Source organism: Apis dorsata, unplaced genomic scaffold, assembly GCF_000469605.1.
Source record: "Apis dorsata unplaced genomic scaffold, Apis dorsata 1.3 scaffold_88, whole genome shotgun sequence".
NCBI lineage: Eukaryota > Metazoa > Arthropoda > Insecta > Hymenoptera > Apidae > Apis > Apis dorsata.
This window is the reverse complement of record NW_006263386.1, coordinates 617,839-632,228: the sequence shown is the minus strand read 5'-3', so window position 1 is coordinate 632,228 and position 14,390 is coordinate 617,839. Positions and strand designations below refer to the sequence as shown.

At 25.3% G+C, this 14,390-nt stretch overlaps 1 long non-coding RNA gene across 3 annotated transcripts; it reads right to left on the bottom strand.

Moving 5' to 3' along the window:
- Positions 1-3,146: 3,146 nt before the first annotated feature.
- On the bottom strand, positions 3,147-12,512 carry LOC116185047. 3 transcript variants are annotated; one of them, XR_004149768.1, is made up of 4 exons: positions 12,427-12,512; positions 8,019-8,223; positions 3,236-3,482; positions 3,147-3,159 (listed from the first exon to the last, which is right to left on the bottom strand). It is a non-coding gene; the product is annotated as an uncharacterized LOC116185047 (long non-coding RNA). The 3 variants fall into 3 exon arrangements; XR_004149769.1 differs by having other exon boundaries at positions 8,019-8,212; positions 12,427-12,505; XR_004149770.1 differs by lacking the exon at positions 12,427-12,512 and adding an exon at positions 8,706-8,877 and having other exon boundaries at positions 8,019-8,212.
- Between the last annotated feature and the right edge of the window lie 1,878 nt (positions 12,513-14,390).

The following is a 14,390-nucleotide window of genomic DNA, read 5'->3' as shown; positions in this document are numbered from 1 at the left end:
GTCGCCGATGCGGTTCCGGTTTTGGTCGAGCCGACATCGTGGGTAAGCCCAAAAACGTGCGCCCAATTGAGAAACTGAAATATCCGATCCGGATGATTCTTTCGCGGGCTCCGTTTCTTTTCTCTTCGATACGCACTTGACCAAGCGTATTCGCAGCTGTATACCATTTACGGGCTTGCAATGGGGCGACGTGGCTTTTTTTCCTTCCTTTCTGATCGGTACGTACATTTTTGACAACTACTTAGTACGTATTATCTCGGTTTCTCGGTTTTATATAATAATTTGACATCTTTATTTGGTTATTTCGTATTTTTTCCTATTTAAATTTGCCATTTTCCATTCAGAATTATTAGTGGATTCACTTTTAATCTAATTTAATGCTTAAGATACTTTATATTTTTCTTATTAAACACTTTTCTTTAATTTCAAGTGAAAATTATGAATTTTATTATACTGTGCGAAATAGATATAAAAGGATCCTTTGTAATTGAATAATAATTTTATAATAAGCTTTTCGTGGATTGAAAAGTAGATGAAAAAAATTAAATATTGATTTTGACACGATTTTAAATATTAAATTTATATGTCCATTCTTAAAATTATAAATATTAAATTTTATAAAAGAAGAAGAATCCTCAGGATCTTTAGATTTCCGGAGATCTCAAATATTAAAAAATTAATTAAAATTTTTATTTTTATGTAATATACATTGCAATATACGAAGAAAGTATTGTTACAAAGTAAAGTGTGTTTAATTAAGAAATTAAAAATTTATCGGTAATTTTTATCGATTTCTACATAACAACTTTTATCTTGGAACGTGAAATAAAATTAATAACACGATAATTATCAAATCTTCCAACTTTTTCCTTCACAAATTACATATCATCTTCCGTTTAAATTTGGAAAAGAAATGCAACTTCAACTTCATTGCGGTTTGCTCTTCATTAATAATATTACAAAATATTATTCGTATGATCTTTTTATCATAAACATACGGATCGGCGCCATATTAAAGGAGAAACCGAGCCCGAAGCTCTGCCATTTTGCGTTTCAATTGCGGCGTCGAAACTTTAAACCGACAATTTATGCGAATAATACCTGAAAATTGTTGAAACAACGTGGCTCGACCGTCGTGATCAAAGAGAAAACGTTGCCAGACCAATTCGCGTGCATCATGGAGAACGAAACTTGCCTCGTGTAACGACACAATCGATCGATCTCTGTTAACACGTAAAAACGGCCGGTGAAAAGGCTTAAAACGACTTAAAAACGCTTGCAAGAAAGTTGTAGTTGATTGGGGAGACATTTTTGGATTTTAATTGTTTTATCATTTAAAGATGACAATTCTTTTTATTTGATGTCCTTTGCTAAGCTTTATTATGGCCAGATCAAATATATACTTTTATCACTTGTACGTACTTTTACAGTAATTTAATTTATTAAACTTTATTGCAATCAGATTTTTTTGGAAATTATTTTTTTATTTTATTCGGTATATATATTCTACAAGCTTCGTTGTTTCTTATTTAATGAATGTGTTCGAATGAAATTCGAATTATTTGTAAGTTCGAAGTGCTTTAAGGCGTACTAATAATATGCATGTTCTACTGCATATGTTTCTCTATGTAGCAAGAATAGTGTGAAAATAATATATAAACATTTGTAAATAGATAAAAATTTCTATATTGATAAATATATAGTTTCATTTAATTATAATTACAAATTTAATAATTTTATTACGAAATAATGATTGAATGAAACGTCTCTTAAATTAAAGAATAGGATGAAATTGAACGGATAAAAACGAAATAAAATCAAGATGAAATGCAAATTAGCATTTTATCCGTAAAATTAATGCTACTTTCTTCACTGTATATATGATATATACGAGGAAGTAATTCAAGCATAACTCTCTTATTCAAATTATTCAAAGAGACATTTCACCGCATTCTTGCCACGAAATCATCGTTGCAAATCATCCATCAAAAATTCGAGATCGACTAAAATATTTATCTTTTTTTTTTTTTTTTTTACACCTCTCGATCCCGAATTACGAATAACTCGTTCGAGATGGTCAATAACGAGTGACCAATAATTCTGCGAAGAGAAATAAAACAAACTTTTCCACATATCCAAAACTTTCAACCCAATTAACAATGATTATACCGAATATCGGGGAAACGCGATTAATCGATGAAAGAAAAGGAAAGAAGAAGAGCTTATGAATATCTGAGCGTGCAAATAAAATCGAAATTCAAGCTGATCGCTTCGAAGCGATAAAATTATGGCTTAAAAGGGAACGAAAGAAGAAAAATGGGAAGTGTTTAATGGTTAATTGGATATAAGCAGAAACGAAAGACGAAGAAACGTTAGTCCAGTCAACTGGACGCGGTAACACGGTTAAATAACTGGGTCGATGATCCGCGAATACGATTTCGATCGGATCCGAACTCGTCATGAAATCGCAAAAATGGATTTTCGATCGAATTCGCACGGATTAAATGATACATGCGCTTAGATTTGGTTAAACAGTGTTGGATCATTCACAGATGTATTCTACTAGATCGTTGCATGGGATAAATTGTGAGAGAGTTGTAGCAAAAATTTTGAAAAATCTGAGCAAAAATTTTACAATAAAAAATTTTCTATTGAATGAATATTGAATGGAATATCTTATGCTATCATATATCATTCAAATAAATTAAAGTTTAAATATTATCTTTAAAAAATTGAAAGGAACAAGTTTACATTTTAAAAGAAATATTCGATGTACGTTTTCTTGTACAGATAATAACATTGACATAAATCAAATGATAATATCAGCTTCATTATTTTATATTTAACAACATCATAAATTCAAATTATGTATTTCGTATAGGCACAAAAGTCAGAAATAATATATAATACGATTTAAAAGTGCATTAAGTATTAAAATTGAAAAAATGAAGTCAAAAGCTTGAAACTTGTAATATAAAAACAAAATATACCTATACATAAAATTAATACTATTTATTAAAACTGTTATATTGAATTTGTTTAATTTCTTTTAAACAAAATGAATATAACGATATATGATTATAACAATTTAACTAGAATAAATTTTCTATGTTTCGATAAATTTCATGTTAATATTAGAAAAATTGCAATCCATCAATCCTTGTTAATCCTTATCTTTGAACATGTATCACCTCAAAATTAGCAAAAAATTATAAAATAAATATTTACCTGTAACAATCGTATATTTCTCGTAATTGCAAACTGTTCCAGATGATTGCACCGATAATTCACGAAATAGGAGGCGGCACGTGGACATGGAGAGTCAGCTTCACCCTTCCGCCGTTTATCCACCATTTTCAGATACGGGGAGTTCCTCCTCGGAACAGCTGCACGCGTCGCTTTGTGAAAGTGTCGACGTTTTTCATGGCATTGAGAGGAGAAATCGTAATCGGGATCGGTTACTCCTTTCTACTCTGTAACGACTTACAGATAAGTACAAGATCAATAATTTGAGCACATTAGTTCGAGATAAACATTTGCCGATAAATATGAAGAAGAGGTTATGTATGCTCAATAATCGATAACTCACCAAAAGAAGAAAGAAAAAAGTATATAATTGAAGAAATTACTTTAATTCTACGTTGTATGACAAAAAATCGTTTAATAATTTATTTTCCTCTATTGTCCTTTATGATGACTACAAAAGAAACATTAAGAGAATTGTCAATTATAAATTATTAATAATATTATTTTAAAATTATAAGGAAAATAAGATATTTATCGTCATATGACAATTCAATGGAAGGTTCTTAATTTAGGATATGAATTTAGAACATAAGAATGACAATTAATTCGAATAAAAAAAATTTTATTCGAAAAAATCGAATAATTAATCTCAATGTAGCGTACATTAATGAAAAAATGATTTTTTGAAAGTAATTGAAATGTATTCACATTTTTAGATTTTGTAATTAGAATAATACTTGAAGATTAAACAAATGTATCCGTATCTCTTACCAAGAGGAAAATTTTTGAAATATATAATATTTTTTATCATTAAACATAATAAATGTATATTTAAATAAACATATATCGTATTGTATATTTAACAGAATCATATTTTGTTTCGTGAATATTTTCATTTAATTTTCTTTTCTTTTTTTGCAAGACCCACGTGTCTGATATAAAAATGAACACGAAAAAAAAGAAAGAAAATTAAAGAAAAAAAGATGATTGATCGTGCAAAAATGTTTGATGGGTGCAGAACGTTTAAATTGTCAAGTCACTGATGCTACATATTCGAAAAGGTTGCAGGAACATGAAAGAGGAAATTAAGCGAGAAATTTGAGAGCCACGAGAGATTGGTTGATAATTAAGTTAACGAACGAACTACATTTAAACATGGTTGCTGCTAAAGCGTTGCTCGATTAAATATTTTTGCAGAATCGAGTACCCGCAATAAAACTTGAATTTTCTTTATGAGAAACAAGAAGTGGCCTTTATTAACCTTCTCCTAATTACACTGATATAAAGAAGAACCGTATCCACAATATTTTTATAAATTGTTATAAAAAAACACAAATATGTAATTTTGCATGAAATATCTCTAACCTCAATAAGGAAATATTTACAAATAAAAGAAAAATATTAAGATGAAATATATGAATGTGTAATAGTAATTTAAATTGGGAATTCTATATTTCTTTATTTCATCATAAATATTAATATAAGTAATAAATATTTTGGTAGTTCAGAGCAGGACAGTTTTTTATTTTATTTATTAAATGAATTAATTTTAAATGCATAATAGTTTTTTTTTATACTTTGCATAGAAACTCAAATATATAGGAGATTTCGATATCTTTTACTTATGTTAGTATAATATTAAAATTTTGTAATCTTCTTTTCGAAAGATTTTCAAATTTAACTAAATCATTATTCATTGACATATTTGTTATCAATTTATATTCCAAATTTAGAATTTTATTACCAGAAATTCACTAAAATCAGAAATCGAACAACATCGAAAATTTTAGTTATTATTATTAAAAAATGGAAATTGTTAATTCACTGAAAAGTCATTGATCGATTTAAATTTTAGGAATAGAATAGAATAGTGTTTAAAATTTAAAGAAATGTAGTATCATCGATTCTCAACGAATGTTTAAAGTTAATTTCATACAAATTAATTGAAAGAATCATTTCATCCTCTGTTGATATAATATGATGAAATATATAATTGAAAAGATAAAATGTTCATTATTTTTATTTTTTCGATCGAAAATTGCCAAAATTGCAATCGATCCGATTTACAATATGATACAATATGAATGTTTTCCTCATAATAAGAGCGGGTGAAATTTCGTGGGGTAATTTTTGAAATCTCCTCCAGGTAGCCGTTACGAGAATCGTTTTTGGCATGGTAATAGGCCCGCTGCTCTGTAATCAGACCCAGCTCGTCCTACACTTGTTATCGTCAGATGCAAATATATTTTTCTTCGATATTATGCGGTCAGCTAGTTATATTTTTTTCACGATGCAAGCCACAGGCCTTGTGTACTTAGCCAGTTTTTTGCTTCACGATCAAGGAAATAACGCAGAAAAAATTACCATGGGAGGTACGTGGTGGGTTAGTTATCATTTAGTTAACGCGCCTTCTTTCTGATTGCTTTCATCCCACTATCTTTATCATCTATATATAGGTTTCCATATTTCTTATTTTTTCTTAATTATAATATATATTTTTTTAATTTATGAAACTAATTATTAGTGATAAGATAAACTAATCCGACAATATTATTTATAATCTATAGATAAAATATAATAAAAATACATACATATATATATAATATTTCTTATTTAAATATAAAATGAGTACAATATAGAATTATATTATTAATTAATATACATTTGGACGAAGTAGATAGAAAATTTATGATGAAAGATTTTAGAGAATTATATGCAAAAATGTCTATTAAAATTTATTTTTTTATAGGTAATTTAATTTGAGATAAATAAAAGAAGATGGAAGCAGAATGTGATGGAAATAGAATCGTCTTACTTCTTTTAATGCAAAATTAAAAATTGCTAAATATAAATTCCAATGGATTACCATTTAAATCTTTTCTTTATTTATATATTCTCTAAAAAAAAATAGCAACTGTTCAAAAATATCATGATTTATCTTGATGGCGATTGTTGGCACTTAAAGAGATGTTCTATAACAAAAAAATCTACTGTATTATTAAATCATTAGGTATAATTGTTAAAAATATAATAAAGAAAATATATCTAATATAAAATTGTCGTGAATGAAAAATGAATGAAATATTCAATTAACTTTCGTCAATAAATCATCCATGATAGTGAAAGTTTCGTCCATATCTTTATCCAGATCTTTTGAAAAAGGGGGGTAAGATTAAATCAAGCTTAAAATCATGTACCGTTAATGCAATTTTTCGAAAATATATAATTCCTTTTTTTCGAAAATAATCATTAAAAAGATTTGTTTTATGAAAATTTTGATAATGCTTTATGTTGTTTAAAGCATTTTCGTTAAATAAAAATCGTGAAAGATTCTGTTTGCTTCCGTAACTGTACTTGATTACCATGAACCAGAAAAATTCCACGGATAATTTCTCGAGTGTTTTTTTTAAAGTCCTGTTCGAAAATCATCCTCGTCACGTGAATGGCAATCATCGATCGGCAATCAGCCACGCGAATGGCAACTCTCGCGGTCGAAATTGCAACTGAAACGCGATTCAAAGTGTATCGTAAAATATATTTACAGACATTCTCTTTGGGGACTTCTTCCGTCACTGACAGTCATTGAATATGTTCATTATTTTTTTTTTTATTTTTATTTATTACTTTATTTTTATTTGTATTTTATTCTACTTTCTCTTACTTTGTATTGCTTTATATATCTTGTTTTCCAATTTTTTCAAGAAATTGAAAAAACTGAGATATTGAAAAAGGAGATGAGATTAAAAGATTGTACACTTTTGTATTATCAGTTAAAATTTTGATTGTATAAAATAATAATTCATGTGATGAAATAATTGAAAAGTGAAAAAATATTTTTGAGATTCTAAAATTATATTTAAAATGATTTTTCTTAATTTAACTCTCAAGTGAATAGAACAGAATAAGAAATAGAATAGAATAACAAATAAGAATTAATTTCCAACAATAACTTTCAACATAGAGATTAAATTTTGATATCATAGCATTGATTTGATTTTTTCAAAATTTCAATATTATTCAAAATTTTGAATATTTTAAATTTTAAATTGTCAATTACTAAAATACGAATATGTTTAGAATAAAATTTAAAATATATTTTAAATTTAGATTTTTTTTTATTTCGATTAAAAAATTAATATAATTTTAATACTATTATACGAAATATACATCTATCATACAAAAATGTAATTTAACCGAGTGACAATGATACGTTGTCGAGTAATAACATATTAAAGGATAATAATTCATTTTTATAATTTCTCTTCGAGAGCAAGATTAAAAGTCACGCAACAAAAATATTAATGTTATCATTAATTTTAATAAAAATTCAAATAATTTTATGATTGCAAATTACAAACGTAATTTATAATTATTGATTGATCTTATTAATAAAATGGAACTGACGATTATAGATGGATTTTAATTTTTAAGATTTTTATCTTAATAAGTATCATTTTCGTTATAATTGAATAAGTACCTATAAGAATCCTTATTATATCATAAAGGACAAATATTAAATATTTTAAAAGAAACAGATTGTGAAACTATATTACTATTTACTCGAAATTATTTTCATTCTTTCCTTTTTTATCAGTATTTATTTCTAAAGCTTCCAATATAATAAAACTAATAATAATAGGGATGCTAATTTTTTTTATCAAAATTACAAATAATATTGAAATATTTTTTAATAATATATATTAATAATGTAACTTCTATTACATTATATTAAAATTTGTAAAATAAATATTAATATTTTTTTTCAAACTCACGCGATCTCGTAGCCATCACTAGTTCAACATCTCCGAAAGCGGAAGCCCCGAAGATGTGGGTCACTCGTGGATAATGGAGGAAATTAACCCAGTAATCACCGCATTCGATTCCTTTCCACCCACAGCGAAGAGGATTCGCCGCTGCCGGCTGATTTTCACTCTCTAGCAAATTTTTGAAGCTGCCAATCATCAATCTGGAACCAGACTAACGGATCTCCATTTCGTGTATCCTCCATGCATTTGTATCATTTATCTATTCTCTTCTTTTTTTCTTTTCTATAATATTTCTTTCTTTTATTAGATTATTATAAATAATTTATTATTATAGATAATATGAAAGTATCAATATCTTTAATATGTATATAGAGGTTCGAGAGAGAATGAATCATCTTTTTTATTTAAAATCAAATTAATTCTATAAATAACTAATTATAATTGAATTTATATTACATTCTCTCATAATACATTCTCTTTTGGATTTAGTTCTCTTTTGGAAATATCAAATTATTAATATCCGAATTTTTTCCACGAATTTATCACGAAAACAAGAGAAACAATTGAGAATTCCGCTTTTCGTGAGAAAGCAGCGAAGAAAAAGGATTCACAAGCGGAACCAGATGGAAGGCCAGAAGACAATGCGACTTGAAAGGGGGATGACGGGAGAAAAAGAAGAACGATCGTAATTACCGTAAGAATTATTCGCGCGATGCCATTGTGAGAATTGCTACCGAAACAGCTGCCCTTGTATTGTCGAAAGTATACTGTATTATAATTCTTCTGCCAATTTTATTGTATTTCATTTTATCTGTATGAGTGACTATACTTACATAAATACACACAAAACTGATAGTTAAGTGCGGATCATTCGAGGATACTGCAAATCGGTGTACAGGAAAGTTGTAATAATTTAATTACCTTCTTAAGCTAATTTGACTTAACTTAATGTTAAGAAAATATGATTTTTTTTTTATATATGTGAAACACTTATTCAAATTCAAATAAAAACAGATATAAATATTAAATATTTTTTGAAGTCTCAATATGGAATTATTCTACTATTTCTTCATTTTGTTTAAATTTCAATTTTTATTGCAAGAAAATGTTCCAACAATTAAATTAATAGAATATACAAAATTAGTATGTAATCTTGATTTTTTTCAGAATTATTCAAAACCTGGAATATACAAAAAATTTTAAATGGATAAAATGAATTCAAGGGTTAGAATTAGAAAGGATTAAAAGAAATAATATTCTTTTTTTATCTTTGTCGAATGAAGCTTACACAAGCTTTGAACTATCGTTCAAAGTAGGAAGTTAGAAAATATAATGCAATGCAAATACAACTGTGACATTATAATTAAGAACTGGTCGGTTAACATCCGGTTTAGCGTTTCTCGTGCGTAAATTTTAGAAGAATATAATCCGATTTGAATTCTGGTATTAATTTTTAGTGGAAAGATAGAAGAACTTAATCGGTAAATCCTTTGTCACTTCGAAACGAAACATCTGTCATGCGTGTTTTAAAGAAACAGAAACGTTTCTACCGGACATAATGAACAGTTATGTCTGTCCATCTTTATATTTTTTTTTCCAGATGCAATCGTTTTTATTCGTAAAAAAAAAAAACAGAAAGAAAGTTTAATTATAGTTTTATGATATGGCAATATGGTTTATAAAAATATTTATGGACTATATCCCGCTATTATATAATAGCATGTTATTATCTTATCAAATTTATTAAGTTCCTTTTTACAGCAGGATAGAGATTTTAAAAGAAAAATTCAAATATAAAAGCTAAAATTAAAATTAAAATTAAAATAGATATGAGAAATTATTTTTCAGAAACTCAAATGTAAAAGAAAAAAAAAATGATAATTTCAAAAGAAAAATTATATATATAAGAATATAATAAGAATTTTAAAAATAAAAAAATTCAGATAAATTTCTTACTAGATAAATACTTTTAATAATATCTATTATTTATAAAGATTAAAAAATTCACTAAATCCGTTTTTAATTATCAAATTAATCAAAGGCAATGTTAAAATATTTCCAGTACAAGATTGTTAAAATTATCAGATTTTATACAAAAATTGCTTCTTATTTTTTAATCTTATATATAATATAGAATGTTAATGTTAATGTTATATATAATATAGAATGAAAAATAAAAAATAAAAACTGTAAATTATAATTATAAGTCTCAATTTAAAGATTATCGAGATCTATATAAATTGAAAATATAATTATAGAATGTAACATTTTCTAAAAATCCAATAAGAGTTAATTCACAATAAAGGCAATAAGAATCTTTATAGTAATAATAATAATAATAATAATAAATTAATGAAAAGAAAAAAAAATTCAATTTTTTGCTTCTTCCAAACTGACAAACAAAAAGATAGATTTAAAAGGAAACCGATATCTGGGCTCAAATAATAAGATAGATTTAAAAGAAAAAAGTCGAACAGAATGAAAGATATTTTCTTGAAAGAAATCAAAATCAATTGCAGAAAAATCGTTGACATATTAATTAAAAACAACAAGGTCTTGTGAAAACTCTTAATGAACTAATTATTGCTGGTTAATTGATTGGTTCATAACAAATTAAGTTAATGCGTGATATAGCGGTTCAGAAAATGAATTAAAAAAATTCACGATGATTGAACAATCCCTGCTGATTTTTTTTTATTCTTTGTATGGAATAAAGAGGAAGACGAATCGTAATTACGAAAATCAACCATAACGAAGCAGCTGCTACCTCATTCGATTAATTGTCATGCAATATTCCTGAGCTGTTTATGACTGACCATAGTTTCTTACATTTGATTCTTTTTGAATAAATCGTATAAATCATCACTATTCAATTGTTCAATTTTAATGATTTGTTCGATATATTATAAAATTATTTACGAAAAATTTATTAAATTGAATCTACATATAAAAATATATTCTTGACATTTCAAATTGCAAGGAAAAAATTAAAATCTTTGAGTTATGAAGATTTTATTTCATCAAATTTTGAGTAAGAAAGATTTAACAAACTGAAAAATGGAAAGATAAAATTTCCAATTGTAAAAGTTTAAAAAAAATTTATAAATATTATCTTCTGTTCGAATATTAGAAATAATTATAACAAGTAAAAAAAACAGAAAGACAATATAGCTGGTTACTGATAAGTTATAAGATTTGGGACTATAGAGGCAATAATAATAAAAATTTGATTTATAAAGTAAAAATAATAAAAATTTCTATTTGAGATATATGCATTACTCTGAAAATAAAATAAATATTGTATAATAAAAATAAATATAAAATAAAATTTGAAAAGATAAAATAATATATTTCAATATGTAAAAATATGTAATTTAAATTGTGTGTAATTTAAATGTTTATATTTTTGTAATGTATGAGAGATCTAATATAAATATATTAAGTTCTATATTTATTTTTTGAAATTATTTACAATATTTATTTTAACAATGTATTCCAAAATTATTAAATTTAACAAGATATGTCTCCTTATAATAATAATTATTGTATTTTTATACACTAAAACTTTTAGTCAAATAACTATAATTTGAATAATTTATTATTTAAATTTTTTTAAATAACTATTTCAATTTTTCAAAAATCAATATTTTAAATTTTTTCTTTTTATAATTAAAAGCATATTTTAATAAAATAAATACAATATTTTAATTTTAAAACGTAAATAAACATATGATGAAAGTTTAAAAGAATAATTATATAATAAAGTCGAAAATATATATTTGAAGTAGTTATTATGCCAACATCATAAATACTCTCCACTTGTCACACTTCTTCCTTATTCTACATTTCAAGTACTTTTTATAACGGAATCATTTTTTCGCTCATAATTCCTCTTTAATTAATCAGTTTCTCAAAACTTGATCATAAAAATCAAACTACTGATATAAAAATCTTTAATTGCATTATATTAACTGACTTGAAAAAAATTGTTTTCTTTGTATACACATGCCCTTGTGATAATTATCTAATTATTCAAAATGAATTCTTCTTGAATTTTATCTATTTATTAATTATTTTTTATATTATAAATATATATAAATATTTTTATATTTTTATTTATTATATTTAATAAAAATTTAACTAGAAATTTAATACGCGAAAAATTCATAATTTTTATTAATTTAAATATTTTAAATCCCGATTAAGTATAAATAAGAGTTAGGAAAGTGAAAAAGAGGTCATTTTGGCCAAGAAGGAAAAGTTACTTATTTTATTATTCTTGATTCTCTTCCTTCAATTAAAATCGATAAATTGTATTTACTCGAACGATAAATCTAGAGGCAATTAACTCGATCGAACGATTTACGTGACAATTTTAACGAGATAACAATACATGATTACGGTGAATACTCACTCGATATTTCGATTTCGTTCAGCTTCATGGTGAAAGTGTGAATCGTGAACTGTTTCTTTAAGGCGATATCGGATATCTGCAAGATCATTAAGTACCAATGAAATGATAATTATAAATATGATACGATGTTTAATTTACATAGCAGAGAGTTCAGCGAAATTGAGCTAAATATTGATAGAAACAATATTTTCATAAAATACTATGCATAAAATTATTATGAATAGTTTGAATAATAATAACAACTATATACGAAAATAATTGTTTTAATATTTTAAATAAAATAAATAAATATAATTAGTTTCAATTATGTGGCTCTTTCTACTGAAAAACGCATCACGTATATAAATAAAATATATACTATAGATATAAGTATTTAATAATATTTATCATAGATTGCTATAGTTTATTTTTAACAATATTTAAAATTAACACATTAGAATTTTCAATATAATAAATATAATAATATTATTTATTATATAATAAATATAATAAATAATATATAAATATATAATATATAATATATAAATTACATAATAAGAAAACAATTATTCAAAATGAATATTTTTTTTAAATATTTAATTAAATATATATTTCTTATTTTTTGATATTCTTCAATTATCTACAATTATTCAATTAATATTCAATTAATATTCTTTCATTATTATAAAAGGATTTTTTAGAAACTTTTCATATTGTGAAATTGACGAAAATTCAACATAACCTCACTTGATATTGCAAAAAGGCATGTGAAATCATTTGCACATCACATAAAATTTTGATTATTCATTATCACATAAAACATGAAGAACATGGTGGTCTTTTGGCGAATTCATAATAAGTCCATTTACATAATTAACCATTGAATGATGAAAATAAAGAAGTAGATGCATTAATTATCGTAATCCTGGTTTCCAGCTGCATGTGCGAAAAGACAAACGATTCAGAGAAATTATATCGTGACAAATTATTAGTACGATTGTAACACGCACTGTTCATTTTATAAATTATTTTATTTGCAATAAACAAGAGCAAAGAATTATCATTATCGACTTTTAATCATCGAATCGCATTCCGTTTCTTCACATGCTGTTTTTACCCTCTATCTCTCGTTCCTTATCTTTCATCTCTCTGTTTCTCTCTGTTTCACTTGTTCCGTATCGTGCGAAAGCTTTTAGTCACTTGTATTTCACCTGCTCGAAATTTATCATGACCAGCAACTGATTTACAGTTCTTCCTTTTCACCCAAAAGTGTAAAACACAGAAATGATTCAAAATAGTATCAAGAGATTAAGACTTTTGACTAATTTTGTTGATTAAATTGATTATTAACATTTTATAATATTTAATTACGATAGAGATAAATTTTTATATACTATTATAATTTATTTTAATTAAAATAACCATGCATTTTAAATTTTTATTTTTTCAGACATTTAGAGATAGTAAAAGTATATTTGTAAATATTCGTTTTGAAGTAACTTACATTCTATATTATTACATTTTCTAACCTAATGTACTCTTTGTTCATTATATACTTTAATGTTTCAGTATGGCTTTTAACTAATTTTATTAATAAAAATTACTTTTCTATCTTTTTTTTATTTTTCTCCTCTATCATATAACGCCATTTTATAATAAAGATACTAAAAAAAATTTACTACATAACGATTACATATTAATGTCAAAATAAATATTAATATAATATGAAATAAATACCTGTAAGATATCGAAATCTCAAAATATATTTGCTTTAAAATACATCATATCTGTATTTTTAATATTAAATAGCATAATAATCTATTTGAAATTCCAAAAACAATCTTCATGAACCAACATGATAAAGAATCGTGGCAGAAAACCATCAAATCTCCATGATTTGGCATGGACAAGACACGCATGGTTACACTCGACGAACATTGTCGAATCACCTTTCCCTATAGCAAGAGTATCGAACCGGCAAATTG